Source organism: Macaca thibetana, chromosome 1, assembly GCF_024542745.1.
Source record: "Macaca thibetana thibetana isolate TM-01 chromosome 1, ASM2454274v1, whole genome shotgun sequence".
In the NCBI taxonomy this organism is placed as follows: Eukaryota; Metazoa; Chordata; class Mammalia; order Primates; family Cercopithecidae; genus Macaca; species Macaca thibetana.
Window position 1 is genome coordinate 202,072,398 of NC_065578.1, and position 18,293 is coordinate 202,090,690.

At 41.4% G+C, this 18,293-nt stretch overlaps 1 long non-coding RNA gene across 1 annotated transcript; it reads right to left on the minus strand.

Moving 5' to 3' along the window:
* Window positions 1–15,250: 15,250 nt before the first annotated feature.
* LOC126942213 (uncharacterized) lies at window positions 15,251–18,217 on the minus strand. The gene is made up of 2 exons (XR_007721528.1): window positions 17,996–18,217; window positions 15,251–15,428 (listed from the first exon to the last, which is right to left on the minus strand). It is a non-coding gene; the product is annotated as an uncharacterized LOC126942213 (long non-coding RNA).
* Between the last annotated feature and the right edge of the window lie 76 nt (window positions 18,218–18,293).

Sequence of the window (18,293 nt, forward strand, 5' to 3'; positions counted from 1 at the left end):
TCTTGCCAAAAAGAAAATGCCTCAAACTACAGCATTATGAGAAGTCTGACCACTTCAAAGTAATCCAATGTGAGTTTTAGAGTGGACAGAGCCACCAGGAGTGGTGGCTTGTACCTGTAATCCCAAATACTCGGGAGGCAGTGGTACAGTGGTGAAAACATGGCTCACTGCAGCCTCAACCTCATGGACACAAGTGATGCTCTGGCTTCAGCTTCCCAAGTAGCTGGGACTACAGGTGCACCACCATGCCCAGCAATTGTTTATTTTTTGAGGAGACAGGGTCTTGCCATGTGGCCCAGGCTTGTCTGGAGCTCCTGGGTTCAAGCGATCCTCCTACCTCAGCCTCCCAAAGTGCTGAGATTACAGGCATGAACACCATGCCTGGCTCACCTGACTTCTTAAGGACTGTCTTCCTATGTCCCAAGACTCAGTCAAGACTTTTCTATGATGTTTTTCTTGGCTGTTTCTTCCCAAATGGATCTGACCCCTCTTCCCTTTGTACCCTGACTGTTTCTGTACATCCTTTACAACATCCACACCATCACTCTGTGGCTCTCTGTTTGCTTGTAGAGAACAGAGCCCAGTTTGAATAGCCAACCTGCCTGAAACCCACCCAAGATCTGGACTTTAATAAGAAGATACATTCTCTTTTTCCTTAAGGCTGTTTGAGTTGATCTTTCTGCCACTTGCAGAAGAGACCTGATGTACATCTTTCATATCCCAAGGTTCATTCCAATCATGGGCCAAACTTGAACATGAAAGAGCTGTACACAGGGTCCTGGAAACCTTCCTTTAAGTGGACATCAGTCAATTAATCAATATCCTTCAGGTATGGTTATTAAACCAGTGACTATTCCACTTAATTGTAAATAGCATCTAATCCATATTTCTTTACACAGTTCTTAAGCAGGTCACGAAAAATTGCCAAATTACTGGTGCACTTTCCAGATCTACCTATCAATGCCATCCATATAGAAACGAGAATTTTCTAAGTCACTGGTTCTTAGACCGGGGCTGGTTGTCACCACTGATAACACTGCTCGTGGCAGTGGGGGGTCGGGGGGTGCTTCTCACCTATGTGGTTTCTCATGCATCTCCTTGATGTCGAGAATTTTCTAAGTTTCTACAAAGTTCTTAGCTCTCTCCCATGTCTCCTCCACTTCCAAGACGGAGTTCTTTAGCATTTGTGGACATATGAGCCAATTGTCCCCATAGAACTTAGAGACAAGTAGCCCCATGTTGGGAAAGAAAAATAAAATCTCAGGACCCCAATTCACTTTGACAGAAGGGAAAAAAAATAAGCTGAAAGCTGAATCATGCAAGAAGCTGCCTTTCCTTTTGTTCCTAAGCAGATAGCTACAGATAAAAAGTTAAATATCCCCACAGATAGCTACTGTATGTTCACCTTATACAAAGTGCAAACTCACTGAGCACAAGACTAACACATAATTGACTATTCCCGTACCTGCTCCTTTTCTCTTGCAACTTGTGGGTTCTGTACTGTGACCATATCCTCCCTCTTTCCCCTTCCACCTGCTTTTCCCCTGTAAATACTGAAGCCCTCAAAACCACTTTTGGAAAATAACATGGAACACAGATTGTTCCTGCAGATTTGTAATCCTTATTTCCGGGCGTGTTTTTAACCTTGGCAAAATAAACTTCTAAACTGATTGAGATTTGCCTCTGCAGACACTTTTTGGTTTACAATGTTATGTATATACCCGTGTTTCCCATATTCTGTCCTGTCTCAGTCAACTTATCGTATCTTTTTTTTTTTTTGTAATGATTGGTTGCATGGCAGATCTACAGTCACTCAGACTCTTGGACTCAGAGAGTAGCGGACCAACAGCAGCAATCAGCACCATCTGGTAACTGTTAGAAATTCAGAATCTCAGGCTCCATCCCAGATTTACTGACTCTGAATCTGCATTTTAACAGGACCCCAGGTCATCCTCATGCACATGGAAGCTTCAGAAACACAGAGAGAAATTTTTGCATAGCGGAAGGGCGAGTGGTGTTCTTCTGGGTTGCCTTTACTAGTTTGCATGTTTTCCAACTCTCCATGACATCTCCACATTAAACGTCCTCCTGAATAGTGACACAGCTGAATAATTGGTCATCGAATGCCTAAGTTGTTAAACGAAACAAATTTTGAAAGTCAGCTTTTTACAAGCCTTAGCTCACAGTGGCCTTTTGCTTCCTGCTGTTTTTCTTACATATCTGGGCTGTTCTGTTCTGTTTCTGCATGGCCTTTGCCTTGTATCCATCATTGGTGTAGCATGGTGATACGCTTTCTTTCTTTGAATTTGCTTTAATTTTTAATTTTTGTTATATATATATATGGGGTGCCTGAGATATTTTGATACAGGGTAAATGGGGTGTCCATCACCTCAAGAATTTATCCTTTCTTGGAGTTACAAAAGTTCCAATTATACTCTTTCAGTTCTTTTAAAATGTACAATAAAGTATTGTTGACTGTAGTGCCCTGTTTTGCTATGGAATACTAGATCTTTTTTTTTTTTTTTTTTTTTTTTTTGGATAGAGTCTCCCTCTCTCACCCAGACTGTGGTGCAGTGGCCCGATCTCAGCTCACCACAACCTCCACATCCCAAGCTCAAGCAATTCTCCTGCCTCAGCCTCCCGAGTAGCTGGGACTTCAGGTATGTGCCACTATCGCCTAGCTAATGTTTGTATTTTTAGGAGACACAAGGTTTCACCATGTTGGCCAGGTTGATCTCAAACTCCTCACCTCAAATGATCCACCCACCTCAGCCTCCCAAAGTGCTGGGATTACAGACATAAGCCACCCTGCCTGGCAGGATACTAGACCTTATTAGTTCTATCTAACTTTATTTTTGTACTCATTAACAGTGATATGCTTTCTGGACAGGCAGACTTATTCTTTGCTAATGCCCCCTTTTCTTCCAATATCATATACAATTGCACGGTTATTTAGCTTCTTATACCACCCTATCCCCACCTGTTGTTTGTTATCGCCCACCTCTCAATCACAGGTTTATTGTAATTTTGGTTAAATCACTTTAATTGTCTTTATATTGTTAATTGCACATCTAATATAGTTCCTTTCTTTTATAATTAATTGCTAATTCTGGATTTAACCATTGCTTAAATTTAAGTACTTAAATCACTTTCATTTTCTTCCCATTTTCTCTGTAGCTTCTCAATATAATTTTCCATGTGATGAAGTAAATTTTAATTTTCTTATGATTCTATGTATGTGCAGATAATTCTTCCCATGCCCTCTACAGCTTTTCGGTTAACTTTTCCATGATATGAGAAAAGCCATCAGTTGTCATTTTGTTCCAGAGACATCCTCCCTTGGAGCCGTTTGGCTTCCTGTTCTAATTGGAACGAATTGACGGACAGGCCAGCGGCCCGGCTAACATTCTGGGGCTTCCTTTCATTATCATCTTGCTTATCAGTGTGGGCCCAATCAGGAGACAGAAAAAGGAGAATTTTAATATGAGCAATTATTAAACTATTATAGGAGAATAACTATAAAGATGTAAAGAAAACAAAAACCAGGACCCGAGGGTTGGGGAAAAGGCCTTAAGGAGGGGCCGCCTGGAGGTGAGCTTCTTCCCCAGGTTGCATCCTTGCTGAGAAGTGCAGTTGCAGACTCCTGGATGTCAAGGGAGTTTCTGGGCTGCTGGGGCCTGAGCTTCTCCACTGTCACTTGGTAAACAGGAATCCAGCCTCTTGAGTGTGAGCCAGCCACGGCTGGTGGGGGCATCCAGAGGGAGCAGAGGCCACACTACAGTCAAAGGCCTGAAGTACAGTGTCTGTCCCGGGGCTGGGCAGGGGGTGGAGGATGGGGGCACAGCAACGTGGTTCCTCGGCCCCAACCAGGACTGCAAAGCCTTAAGAGGCTCATGCTCTGGGCGTGTGGCTGGGGCAGAGCACCAGCGATGTCTCCATACAGAACACACTGAGGGTGGTCAGAGCGACAGTTGTGGGAAAAGCAAAGTACAGCCACTGCAGTTAAAAAGGACGTTCCCTAAATGCCCCTCCACTGCCCTCTACTGACAAAGCTTAACATCGTGTTCGCTGTAAAAGAGGAAAGCCTGAAAGCTCAGTTCATTATTACACAGCAGGTACTGAAGGGTGAATTTAGAGCTGACAGACCATAAATGGACCCCTGGCACAGACTACCCCTTCGAATACTCAGCTTTCATATGCACTCTTCTACACACATTTGACTGTCATACAAAAACCAAAGATCTCAGTATTTCTACCTAACAAGATATGGCTCTCCTTACAAGGAAGGAACTCTCACCTTTTCCCCAAGAAAAAAAGAAGCAAAATTCCCAAAAGATGCGAAATCCCAAAAGATGCAAACCCCCAATTACAGTATCCATCACTGCCTCAATTACTCTTCAAATTTAGTCATGGGCCCATGGAATATTCTATTACCTAAAGACTAAATTGTGAAGTTGACCTCCAACAACTTGGATAAAAATTTAAAATAGGAAGGAGATTTTTAAGAACGGTTAGTATATGTCAGTAAACACATGCATACAGAAAGCAAAGAGAAAATATACCAAGCTTCTACAGTCCTCACTTCTGTAGCTGGTCATGAGCTTGTGGTTGGTGTCTGTGGCTTCTTTCTTCCACAGTCCGGTCTATAACTTTCTTGTCCTCCTGGCCCAAATCTCAGCAGCTCAGGGCTTTCTACCTGGTAGAATGACTCAAACTTTCATTCCCCAAGGGTCTGAGTCCCCAGCTGTGCTGCTTTTTCTTTTGTTGCTACATAGTCCATTAGTCTCTTAATTTCTTTTGTTGCTACATTGTCCATTAATGGACAAAAAATTTCTTTTGTTGCTACATTGTCAATTGATTAATGGAAAGGTTGCTACATTGTCCATCAATTAATGGAAATGTTGCTACATTATCCATTAATTAAAAAGAAAATTAATTTCCCTTGTTGCTACATTGTCCATTAATCTCTACTGCTGGACAAGGGAGTATTAAGAGATGACTCGATGACTTCTCTTGGGTTCCAGACACGGTCCTCCTTGCCTCCATTGCATAGCAGCAGCCCAATCGACCCAGGTAATTGGGATCAATCACTTCAGCCAATTGGCACAATGTCATCGGTGTGATGGACCCAGTGGGATGTTTTGTGGAACATCAAAATGATCAAGATCTCTGTGGACTACATGACGGCAGAGAGCTGGGGAGTTGATGTCGCTCTGAGGCAACACTGTGAAGATATACCATTGGACCAGACAGGTAAAAGCAAACTGCTCTCGTAGCCCTCGAACACTGGCATGGAGAAAGGGCATCAGCCAGGTCAGTAGTGTCATACCCAGTGCCAGAAACTGTGTTGATTTGCTCCAGTAAAGACACTGCCTGGGGACAGCAGCTTCAAGTGGAGTCTCACAACTCGATTTAGTTGAAGATGGTTCACAGTTGTCCTCTAGGATCCATCTGGCTCTGCACAGGCCAGACAGGTAAGTCAAATGGGGGTGTGATTGACAGTTCCCTGCTATTTCTTTCAAGTCTTCGATGGTGGCATTAATCTCTGCAATTCCCCTGGGAGTGCAGTATTGTTTCTGTTTTACTATTTTGGTAGGAAAAAGACATTACGAGGACTTTGACTCAACATTTCCTATCAGCATGTCCCTTGTTGCCAAGTACTCAGGAACTGGAGAAATAGCCACAGAGTGAGCCTGCTGTGGCATCAATCACCTGACCACCTTAAGCCTTTGCATTGACTGGTGGGCCACAGTGCCTTTTTTCTTTTGAGACAGAGTCTCCCTCTGTCACCAGGCTGGAGTGCAGTGGCACAATCTCGGCTCACTGCAGCCTCCCCTTCCCGGGTTCAAGTGATTCTCATGCCTCAGCCTCCTGAGTAGCTAGGATTATAGGTGTTCACCACAACACCCAGCTAATTTCTGTATTTTTAGTAGAGACAGGGTTTTGCCATGTTGGCCAGGTTGGTCTCGAACTCCAGACCTCAAGTGATCTGCCTGCCTCGGTCTCCCAAAGTGCTGGGATTACAGGTGTGAGCCACCATGCCCGGCCAACAGTGTCTTTTGAGTAGGCTGACATTTGGCACTGCTTTTCCTCTGTAGTCATTTGCTGATTCTAAAGCTGTACCTAAGAGGCTGAGAAGCTGAAAGAAAATGCAGCTGAAAGTCTGAGAAGCTGAGTAGAACTATCAGCACTCCTATGGGACAGGGAGAAAATATTAAAATCCACTGAGGAGAGGCCCCAGTAAATCCCAAGGCTTGCAGTTGGGACCCCCAAAATGGCATACCATTGAAGGAAGGACAAACTGTAAATAATCCTTCCTTCTAGCGTCCAATCAGCTCAATCTATGACTGCTGACGTGTGCCCCAAACTGTCTGCAGAAACAAAAGCTAATCCTTTCTGGGAGAAGATAACAATATTCAATGCCTCAAATTATCGCTCCATTTTTTGTTTTACTCAATTAGGTGTAAAGATGTTCAGTAATGCAAGTATTAGGGGAAGGGATGGTTTTTTTCAACATGGTATTGGGCTGGTTGGGCTGGTTGCAATCCACATGGGAAAAAAAAAGTAAATTACACCACATAAAAAAATCAATTTCATATAGACTATAGATGTAATGTGGAAAGGAAAACAATAAGCCTACTACAGGATAACATAGAAAGCAATTTCAAGACACTGATTTGGCAAAGATTTCTTAGAACATCGTAAACATGAACCATAAAGAAAAAGATTGACAAACCATATCACATTAAAATTAGAACTTCTGTTCATCAAGAAATGATGATAAACAGAATGGAAAATGTATTATACAAAGTGGAGAAAATATTTGCTACACAACTGATAAAAAGATTGTATTCAGAATATATATATATTAATGTTTTGATATGCCAAAAAGAGAAGCTCAAACAGCCTAAAATAAAAATGAATAAAAGGCCTAAATAGGAACGTCACAATAGAGAACATTCAAATAGTTAATAGGCCTATCAAAATGTGCATAGTAATCAGAAAAATGCAAATTAAAATCACAGTGAGTTCCTAAACCCACCAAAATGGCTCAAATTAAGAGGACTAACCCTACCAAGTGAAAATGTGGAGTAACCAAAATACTCATGTGTTGCTTGTGGGAGACTAAGTTGGTCCAACTTGGAAAAAATATTGGGCAATATTTTCTAAAGCTGAACATATGGATGCCCATGACCCAGCAATTCCATTTTAAAGTATATATCTGTGGTAGGCAGACAATCAGCTCGCAATGATTTTAGCATCCTAACCCTGGCACTTGTGAATATGTCACCTTACATGGCAAAATGGACTTTGCAGATGTGATTAGGTTGAGGATCATGAGATAGAGAGATTATCCTGGATGATCCTCCTGGACTCTAAACGTGATCACGAAGGTCCTCACAAAGGAAAGAAGGAGGCAGGAGAGTCAGTGTGAGAAAAGGCCGTGTGACCATGGAAGCAGGGTTTGGAGTGATGCCATTGCTTTCTGGAATGGGCCACGAGTCAAGGAAAGTAACCACTAGAAGCTGGAAAAAGCATGGGAACAAATCCTCCCCAGACTCTCCAGAGGGGATGCAGCCCTGCCAACACCTTGATTTTAGCTCGATGAGACCCATTTTTGGACTTCTGACCTCCAGAATTGTATTAAATTTGTATTGTTCTCAGTCACTAAATTTGTGGTAATTTGTTACAGCAACAATAGGTAACTAATACAATATCTAGCTGAAATAAGTACATATGTGTATGGAAATACATCCAAAGAGTGTTTCAAGAGCATTATTTGTTAAATACAAAACTGTAAATTATCCAAGCTTCATTCACAGTAGAATAGATAAATACATTGTAGTATAATCATTCAATAGAATACCATATAGTAACACACATGAATAACTACTGTTGCACACAACAGTATACAATGTAGATGAATCCAGTGGTGTACCTAAATTTTTAATGACTATCTCTGGATGGAGGGTTATATACATACATATATGTTTGTGTGCACACGTGTGCATATATATATGCTTATTATAAATGTTACTAATATAAAGGATGTATAAGACACAATTTACAAAAGATAAAATATATAATACTTCTTATTGTAAATTCCATATTGCCAATTGATTCTCAATCGATTTTGTTGATTTTTGCCAAACTTTCGAACCTGTAGTTCTGTCATGATTGTTAGTTGATAGTTTTATTTATGTTAAAGACTAAGACAAAAGACAATAAAGATTTATGTCAAAACTTCTTTTATTTATTAGCTGGGCTTGGTGGCTCATGCCTGTAATCCTAGCACTTTGGGAGGTCGAGGCAGGTGGATCACCTGAGGTCAGGAGTCAAGACCAGCCTGGCCAACATGGCAAAACCCTGTCTCTACTAAAAATACAAAAATTAGCCAGGCATGGTGGCAGGCTCCTGTAATCCCAGCTACTCAGGAGGCTGAGGCGGGGGAATTGCTTGAACCTGGGAGTTGTGGAGGTTGCAGTGAACGAGATTGTGCCACTACACTCCAGCCTGGGTAAAAGAGCAATACTCTGTCTCAAAAAAAAAAAAAAAAAGAAAAGAAAAGAAAAAAAAAGCTTCTCTCATTTTTCAATGACTTCAGCAAAAAGAGAGAAAAACTTCTCTCATTTGTCAAACTATCATCCTGAACTGGATAATGGTTTTGAATACTGGAAGAATAATTCCTCAATTTTTTTGTGTACTTCAGTGTAATGGCCACAGACACAACACACTTCAGTTTAATCTGCAATATTAACATTTTTTCACCACTTTCTTAAGTCTAGACAATCAAAAAAACAATAAATCCATCCCTTTTTATTTATAGCATATTCTGATTTCTGTGACGCAAAGGTTCCTGCTGTGGCCAATTTAAGCTATTTATTCCTAACACGTGACAATTGTAAACAAGATGAGGAAGAAACACACCATGGCCCGTCATCATAGAGTATTCCACGGAATTACAACAGGTAGAAACAACCCCAAAGCAGAGGCCATACTAAAATGGAGTTAGACAGATAGGAAGTAATCAGTTTGAGTATTTATTACCTGTGTTTTTAATTGTAATTTAATTATGTTTTTATAATTTAATTTTTCTAATAATTATGTTTAACAGATAAATTTCAAAATTTCTGAAAATGTAACCATCAGCTCTTGTGAGTTGGTACAAAACATACTCCTGAACACACATTGGACAAAACTTTAAAAATAGCACTGACTGAAATTAGCTGGATGTAAAAAAAATACTGTATGAGTCCATTTATATAAAATCCTAACAGAAGCAAAACTTAACCCTTATGTTAGATGTCAGGATAGTGACCCAGCTAAGCCCCGTCTACATCAGCTGACCCCCAGGCACACAGGTGAACCCAGGGTAGCAGAGCCAATGTGCTGAGCCCAGCCTGGATCACTGACTCTTGCTAACTCACACATCCATGGCAATAAGTGACTGCTCATCCATGATTATAAGTGATTGCTGTTTTAAGCCATTGAATTTCGGGATGGTTTGTCATGCGGCATTTTTCTGGCAATAGGTAGCTAATAGAGAAATTGTATGAAAGTACAATTCCTCCCTTTGGGGAAGAAGGTGAGGAGGGTGGCCAGAAGGGGATACAAAGGAGACTCCTAGGTGCTGGTAATATCCTACTTTTTGACCTGTGTCTGTTACATGCATTATTCCCTTTGTGACAATTCACTGAGCTATACTTATGATTTGTACTCTTCACTTGTGTTTTGCCTCAGTAAAAAGATTTTAAAAATACAATTGGCTGATTAATTCATGAAAAAGTACTCCATGTCTCTAGTAATCAAAGATACTGAAACTGAAATCTTTAAATATCATTTTCCACTTAACTGGTTGGCAAAGATTTTTAACTTTGTTACTCAGTGTTGAGTGATTGCAGGAAAATGAGCATTTTAGCATATTGGTAGTGTGATAAGATGTTGGAGGGGTGATTACATATTAGCACAAACTTTTTGGAACATTAATTGGTAAATTTATAAAATAATTAGCAAAATATCTTTTGACTTGCAATCTTACAGTTGGAAGTTCATACTAAGGAAATAATTATAATTATTTGCATATATCTAGTTACTAGTATGTTCATCATAGCATTGCTTTTGATAGTGAAAAATACAAACATATGAAATGTTATCAAATTGGGTTTGGTTCCATAAATAAGGTATATTCCCATAAAAGCAGTCATTTTATGTGATGAAAAAAGTGTGTAGTAAATTTCATAAAAAGCTGTTTGTGATCTGTTACTTAATGAAAAAGAAAGCAGTTCATTAAACAATGTGCTGTATACAACGGTATACACTGGCCTTTGTAAAAATAGCTACATATTGTATAGATAGATTTACATGTCTAGGAATTATAGATAGGTGGATGGTAGCCATGGTAAGCAAGTAAGTATGCAGGTAAGTAGGTAGGTAAGTGTGCAGGTAAGTAGGTAGGTGTGTGGATAAGTAGGTAGGTGTGCAAGTAAGTAGGCAGGTGTGCAGGTAAGTAGGCGGGTGTGTAGGTAAGTAGGCAGGTGTGCAGGTAAATAGGTAGGTGTGCAGGTAAGTAAGTAGGTGTGCAGGTAAGTAGGCAGGTATGCAGGTAAGTAGGTAGGTGTGCAGGTAAGTAGGCAGGTATGCAGGTAAGTAGGTAGATATGCGGGTAAGTAGGCAGGTGTGTGGATAAGTAGGTAGGTGTGCAGGTAAGTAGGCAGGTGTGCAGGTAAGTAGGTGTGTAGCTAAGTAAGTAGGTGTGCAGGTAAGTAGGCAGGTATTCAGGTAAGTAGGTAGGTGTGCAGGTAAGTAGGTAGATATGCAGGTAAGTAGGCAGGTGTGTGGATAAGTAGGTAGGTGTGCAGGTAAGTAGGTAGGTGTGTAGATAAATAGGTAGGTGTGCAGGTAAGTAGGCAGGTGTGTGGATAAGTAGGTAGGTGTATAGGTAAGTAGGTAGGTGGGCAGGTAAGTAGGCAGGTGTGTGGATAAGTAGGTAGGTGTGCAGGTAAGTAGGTAGGTGTGTAGGTAAATAGGTATGTGGGCAGGTAAGTAGGCAGGTGTGTGGATAAGTAGGTAGGTGTGCAGGTAAGTAGGTAGGTGTGTAGGTAATTAGGTAGGTGGGCAGGTAAGTAGGCAGGTGTGTGGATAAGTAGGTAGGTGTGCAGGTAAGTAGGTAGGTGTGTAGGTAAGTAGGTAGGTGGGCAGGTAAGTAGGTAGGTAGGTGTGCAGGTGTGGATAGGTAGGTGTGCAGGTAAATAGGTGTATAGGTAAGTAGGTAGGTAGGCAGGTAAGTAGGTAGGTGGAAAGCTATGAAAGTCTGGCAGGAGACACAACAAAGCATGAATCATTTTTGTAACTGCATAGTGGAGCCATAGGTGATTTTCATTTTCTACTCTGATCTGTATTTCCTAATGTCTTCTCCCATGTGTGTGCACTTTGTTTAATTAAAAGTTACAGAAACAAGCACCCCCAACAACAAAAAAGAATCTAAACAGTTTCATATGAGGTCAAACTTTGCTGCCAAATAATTCATGAAAAAAACCTTTTAGAGCTTTCTGGATACTGTAGTTTCAGCTTAAGGACGGTGAGCTAGAAAACATTTGTACTGGAACTTTATTACCTATTCCCTCTAACAGATGGGGTGGCCTATAGCATATGTCCATAGGGTATTGTTTTTATCATTTTTTCTTCAATCCTTACCCCTATGCTCCATCAAGATTTCTGCTGGCAGGTTTGTGGATATCCAGATGTACTATAGAACCCAACCTTGCTACTTAACTGTCTGCTTCTTTTGTGTTGAACAAGCTTCTCCATCCCGATTCCATTTTAAGCAATATCTCCCAAATTTCTGTGATAATTAGATTTCCCACTCCAGCTTATAACTCAGATTCACTTGATTTACTCTGCATATTCTACACGATGGAGTATAAATGTCCAAGGTCATGTCTTATGCCTTGCTCCCTTCCTCACCGCACGCTCATGTGAATCACCAGATACCCTTTTCCTTGCCAGAGCCGCTGTCTTCAGTAATAACTGCGTCCACCTAGGTTTCCCCTTTCTTGCTCATATTTGCTTTAAATCGCTCTTAATCAGATTCACTAGACTTTAGGGAAATAACAATACAACTGTTATCAAAAGGGATATCAAATATTTATATCACACCATGGAGTTTGCTTTGTTTTGTTTTCAGAAAGATAGAGTCTCACTGTGTTGCCCAGGTTGGACTCGAACTCATGGGCTCAAAGGATCCTCCCACATCAGCCTCCCAAGCAGCTGGGACTACTGGTGTGAGCCACTGTGCCCAGCTACGACCACTTGTTTTCTTAAATAAAAGAGCTCCCTCAGTACTGTCATGGATCATAATTATTAATAAATTCATAAATTCAGATAATTTGGATTTCAAATATCTGTTTAAATAAAGGGAGGATGTTGTTACAATTCCTAAATGTTAGAACTGGTGCAAGAAAATAAAGCAACAGTTTCATTGTCCACATCAAGGCACTGAGGGTGCCAGGATGGAAAAGGAGGTTCGCGGATGAGTGCTCATTCATTCTCCTTCAGACCACAGCAATGTTGCTGCAATTACCTTCCCCAGGCACATTCTGCATAATGGTGCTTTCCATTACAAAGTCACTCACTTGAATCATTTAAATATTGCAAAAAGTATACAATTTACCTATGTAATGATGTTATTTATAGCATGCCTTTTATCCGCGGATATGCCAGAGTTTTAAAAGCTGCGCTTAATACAGACTTACAGGTGCTTCCAATCTGACCCATGCGAGCAGGCTAATATTGCTGATGTCATTGAGCCTATAGATGAAAAGATGTGAGAGTATCTTCATATATTATTATATTCCATGTTTTCATATTCTTAATATATGCCAACCTGTCATAAGTTCTTTCCCAAGATCACACAGCTCATTCTTTAAATACATTTTAACCCGCTTTTGATCTATTTGACATTCAAACCTTTGGAAGCAAGGACAGAATATGGCATTCTGAATGATTTTATGTGAGGACTTTTTTTCTTCTTCTTTTTTTTTAGGCGGAGTTTTGCTCTTGTTGCCCAGGCTGGAGTGCAATGGCGCGATCTCGGCTCACTGCAACCTCCGCCTCCTGGGTTCAAGCGATTCTCCTGCCGCAGCCTCCCAAGTAGCGGGGATTACAGGCATCGGCCACAACGCCCGGCTAATTTTGTATTTTTATTAGAGACGGGTTTCTCCACGTTGGTCAAGTTGGTCTCAAACTCCCAACCTCAGGTGATCTGCCCGCCACGGCCTCCCAAAGTGCTGGGGTTACAGGCGTGAGCCGCCACACCCGGCCATAAGGACTTTTTTTGTGAGCTGAAGATATGTGGATTCAGGAAAAAAAAAAACTAAAATATTTAGGTGCATACTTAACATTTCTATGATTAAAAAGTCAGCCTTCACGGTGGCGGGCGCCTGTAGTCCCAGCTACTCAGGAGGCTGAGGCAGGAAAATGGCGTGAACCCGGGAGGTGGAGCTTGCAGTGAGCTGAGATCCGGCCACTGCACTCCAGCCTGGGTGACAGAGCGCGGGACTCCGTCTCAAAAAAAAAAAAGTCAGCCTTCAGATGGGAGGATCACTGGAGCCCCGGAGTTTAAGGCTGCAGTGAGCTGCAGGAGTTTAAGGCTGCATTATTGCATCACTGCACTCTGTACTGGGCCACACAGCAAGACCCCGTTTCTAAAAATAAAATACAAATTTAAAAAGTCAGTCTTGTATTAATGGGTATTCTGTTTTAATTTTAACTTGCAAATCTTTCTAAGAAATTAACAACTTTTAGGCATGTTTGGTAGGCTTCACAAGTTTCAGATGCAACAGCATAATCTTCAAAAGATCTGTGCTTTGAAGATATAATAGTTACTCCATGTTGCAGTTTGGAGGAAGATAGGTGGAGGTAACGAGTGGGGTGGACAGAGCCTAAGTGACTTGCTCAGGGTTACCAACATGATCAGGGGCTGCCAGGGTTTTAAAGTTTATAATTTCACATGGATGACATGTTCTATCCTAGAATGTAGAGGACAAAGAATGGGAAGGTAACTATACAAACAAACAGCTTAGCTACTAAAAGTGAATTTTAAATAAATTAAAACAAGTAGTTTTAAAGATAATATCTATAGGTCAAATGAGAATTTAGGACAGTGTGGAAGAACTCCCCACCATGATAATCATGATCCTCTCTCCATCTCCACCGGGATGGAGCTTCAGTTTTACTGTGTTCTCCAGCATTCGTTCCAGAAATTTGTAGGAAGTTGTCATAGAAATGGGATGGAAGCCAGCTATGTTATCTCTCCAAGCTTCACCAATGTGACCCTGATTTTATCCTGGAGCCAATTTTATACATTCCTTTCTTTCCCCACCCCATCTGCCCATCATAAGCTGCCCCTGATCTGCTCTCTGGTTATCATCATGGGTGGCTAAACATTGCTGCATAATCGGTCCTGGCCATAAAACTAGAAGTACAGCCACATCTTCAGGATCATAGCAATGCCGAAGTGAACATTCCTGTGCAAATACCCCGTTGAACATGTGCAAGTGTGTGTAGAATGGGTTTCTTCAGCTCTACTTTCAACCAAGGGGTGATGGTAAGTGCTACCGAGAGGGTTATAATGGAGGATGGAAGATCTGGGTCCAAGTTTCTGCTCTATTGCAGCAGCACTGAGCTGGCAGAAAGCAGCAGGCAAACACCTCCTTCGTGCTCTTATTAGGGGATGTGGAGAGGCACTGCACAGGGAAGCGAGGCAAAGCAAGAAAAAGTGAGCAGCTTCCCTCACAGCAGCAATCAAGTCACACTGCAGATGGTTAGACAGGCAGGGCTGCATTCATGATCCAGTTAACATTGAGCAGAGGCTGCCTTCCACCTGCAAACCAGGGAAAGGAAAGTATGGGCTTTATTATCATTGGCCTCACTGACCAGTGGCTCTCCCTTTTTTTGTCTCCAGAACTCATTTGTTGTCCAGACACCCTCTATCTGCCTCTAATTGAAGCCAAAGGTAGAAGGTTAGAAGACCAGCAGCTTAGGGACATAAGCAGCAGGGCTCTTGCCTGGATACGGTGCCAGAGACTTGATGTCTGCTCTTTCCTTCTACCATCCTACCCCACTCCCCAAGGGCTCTACAACAATAGGCTCTTGATGGGCTAAAGAAGCCTTAGGACCATCCAACTCCATTCTAAACTGTAGGTGTAACAGTCAGGGTTCTACAGAGAAGGACCACCAGTGGAAGATATACAAAAAGAGATTTTTGTAACATATTGACTCATGCAATTATGGAGACTGAGAAGTCCCATGATCTGCTGTCTGCAAGCTGGAGGACCAGGAAAGCCAGTCAAATGGTTTGAAGGCCTGAAAGCCAGAGACCTGGTGGTGTAGATTCCACTCCAATTCTAAAAGTCTGAGAACCAGGAGAGCTGAGAGAGAGCAGGAGAAAATGGATGTTCCAGCTCAAGCAGTCGGGGAGAATTAGTTCATCCTGCTTCTATCTTTTTGTTCTATTGAGACCCTCAAGTGATTAGATGATGCCATCTGCTTTTCTCAGTTCACCAAATCAAATGCTAACCTCTTCCAGAAATAATGTTTAAACAGTTATCTGGGCATCCTGTGGCCCAGTCAAGTGGATGGATAAAATTAACCATCCCAGTTGGTAAAACAAATACAACTCCCAAAAGGGAGACAGGGACAATCTTTAAGGACACTGCTTTCTCTGGAGGAAACTCTGTACTAAGTTTGTTCAATACAGGGAGGTTCCTGACTTGGTTGGATTCACAAGAAGCAGACCTTGAGTCAAGGATTCATACGCAAGTGATGAGTTATGGGAGTGCTGATGAAAGAGTGGGGCAGCCAGAAAGGGGAGAGAAGTCAAGGGAGAGTGTACTTTTAGGCAAAATCCCAGCTTTAACTTGATGGTGCAGAGGAGCTTTGAAATGCACATTATACCTCCAAGTATGTCCCAACTCAAGGGAAAGAGCCGGGTTTTCATAACCTGTCCCACCTGTCATCTGCTAAGGCCCACCCCAAAGGAACCTAATTTCCCAGGCAATTCTGGCTGTCTGCTGGTGTAAGCAAAGTGGCTCAGGACTGTAGTCCCAAGAAAGCCACAGGTGTGGCCATCAGTTAAAAAGTATATAGAAGTCAGAGGATGGCCACAGACACAGCCAGAATCCAAGGGAATCTGGGCAGGAGAAGGGAGGGAGCACCACCTTAAAGAAGAATATGATGGAAAGTAGGAATAACAGAATCTATTCCACACACATATTTGCACATGTTCAAAAGGGCACATGCCCAAGAATGTTCATTTCAGCACTGTTTTTAGATAGCAAAAAATAAAAATAAAACGTTGGAAACCATCTAAATATCCACTAATGGTGGGCTAAATAAATCAATTACAGCATGTTCAGATTATACTATTCAGTGAATACAAAAAATATATGAGATTGTTATGCTCTTCAAGCTATATTATTAAATGAAAAAAACTCAAATTGCAGATTAATAATGTTACCATGCAACATATTTTTTAAAATTTAAAATTAGATGTGTAAATAAATTTACACACATCCATGTGCAAAAATGTCTAGAAAAAGGTCTAGAAAAGTATATGCCAAAGTGAGGAGAGAGTAGGGTTGCTGTGTGTGTCAAAGGGGACTCATAACATTTTATTCAATAGGCTTGATTATTAGAATATTTTCCAGTAACTGTGTGTTTATGTATTATTCATGTAGTTACAAACAAAATTGCCTTTGTAAAAGCAGGTCTGACATTTTGAAATGTGGAGCTGTAACTGATCTATGAACCACAGGAAAAAATCAAAATTTCTCCTTTCCATCCTTATGTTTTTGTTGTACAATGCCCTTGACAGAAAGTGGAGGTAATTTCCAAAGATACCCTGACCCCCAGGAATCAAGATGGCCAAAGGGCATAATAATTTTCTGTGTTCAGTTGACATTTTGTTATGCCACTAAATGGACTCTTATCTTTCAATGTTTTAAGGTTTAAATGTCTTCCATAAATCTGTTTTAGCAGGAAACATCAAGCTTTGCAAGATGGATATTACATGACCCTTAAGGATGGACCTAGGACACTGTTTCACATTTGGGGTCTTCTCACAGCCTCTGGTCCATGTTTTCCTCATGGTAGAAGCTGAACCAGTGTCGGTTGGCAGGCTCCCAAAGATTCTTCAGGCACATTGGCACTTTGCTTCCTTAAGGGTGCTAGAATACTTACATAAATAAAGAGCTTACTTCTCAAATATATGTAAATCTTTGGGTACTTTGATTTGGATGTAGCTTGACTTAGTGTAACGTATTCATGGGTTTTTAGGTCTTAAGACTTATATTGAGAAGACAGTGGCAAAGCATAGCGCATATAATAATCTTCAAACTGGTAACAAGGAAGGGTAATGAAATGAAATAATAGAGCCAAGTAAGAGAAACGACAAGATCAAAAAGAAGGAATGGGGCCGGGCACGGTGGCTCACACCTATAATCCCAGCACTTTGGGAGACTGAGGCAGGTGGATCACCTGAGGTCAGAGGTTCAAGACCAGCCTGGTCAACATGGTGAAACCCCATCTCTACTAAATATAAAAAATTAGCTGGGCATGGTGGCGGGCACCTGTAATCCCAGCTACTCGGGAGACTGAGGCAGGGGAATTGTTTGAACACGGGAGGCGGAGGTTGCAGTGAGCTGAGATTGTGCCATTGCACTCTAGCCTAGGTGACAAGAGCGAAACTTGGTCTCAAAAAAATAAATAAAGAAGGGATGAAGAGTAGATAAGTAATTTTGTAGAAACTGAGAGAGGATTCTCCCAGAGATGAAGTTACTGTATTTTTTTTATTCCTTTCTACTGTCTCCTTTGCTAAAATGCTCCCACCTCCCAACTTAAGAAATCCACAATCCTGTCTCATTCATAAGTAGCTATGACCCATCTCTCTCCTTTCATTCCCAATCAGTAGTTGTGAATGCTTTCCCACGATCATCACCTTCACAGCTATTCAGCTCTCCCACTTGGCTCCACTCCACCTCGCTTGCGAAGGTTATCAGTATCTTTACAGTTTCAGAATCAGATGGACATTTTTTATTCTATTCTCACTTGAGAAGCAGTCTGGTGTCATGAAATGAACCTCAGCGTGCTCCTTTTTCGAGATTTGACTTAAATGTCACCTGTTTCAGCAAGGCACATGCCAACATGTCTTCGAAGAGTTGGGTACAGTTTTCTCTTTGTGTTGTTAGTACCAACACATACATTCCATTTAGAACTTCTGTCATTGTCTTATCATG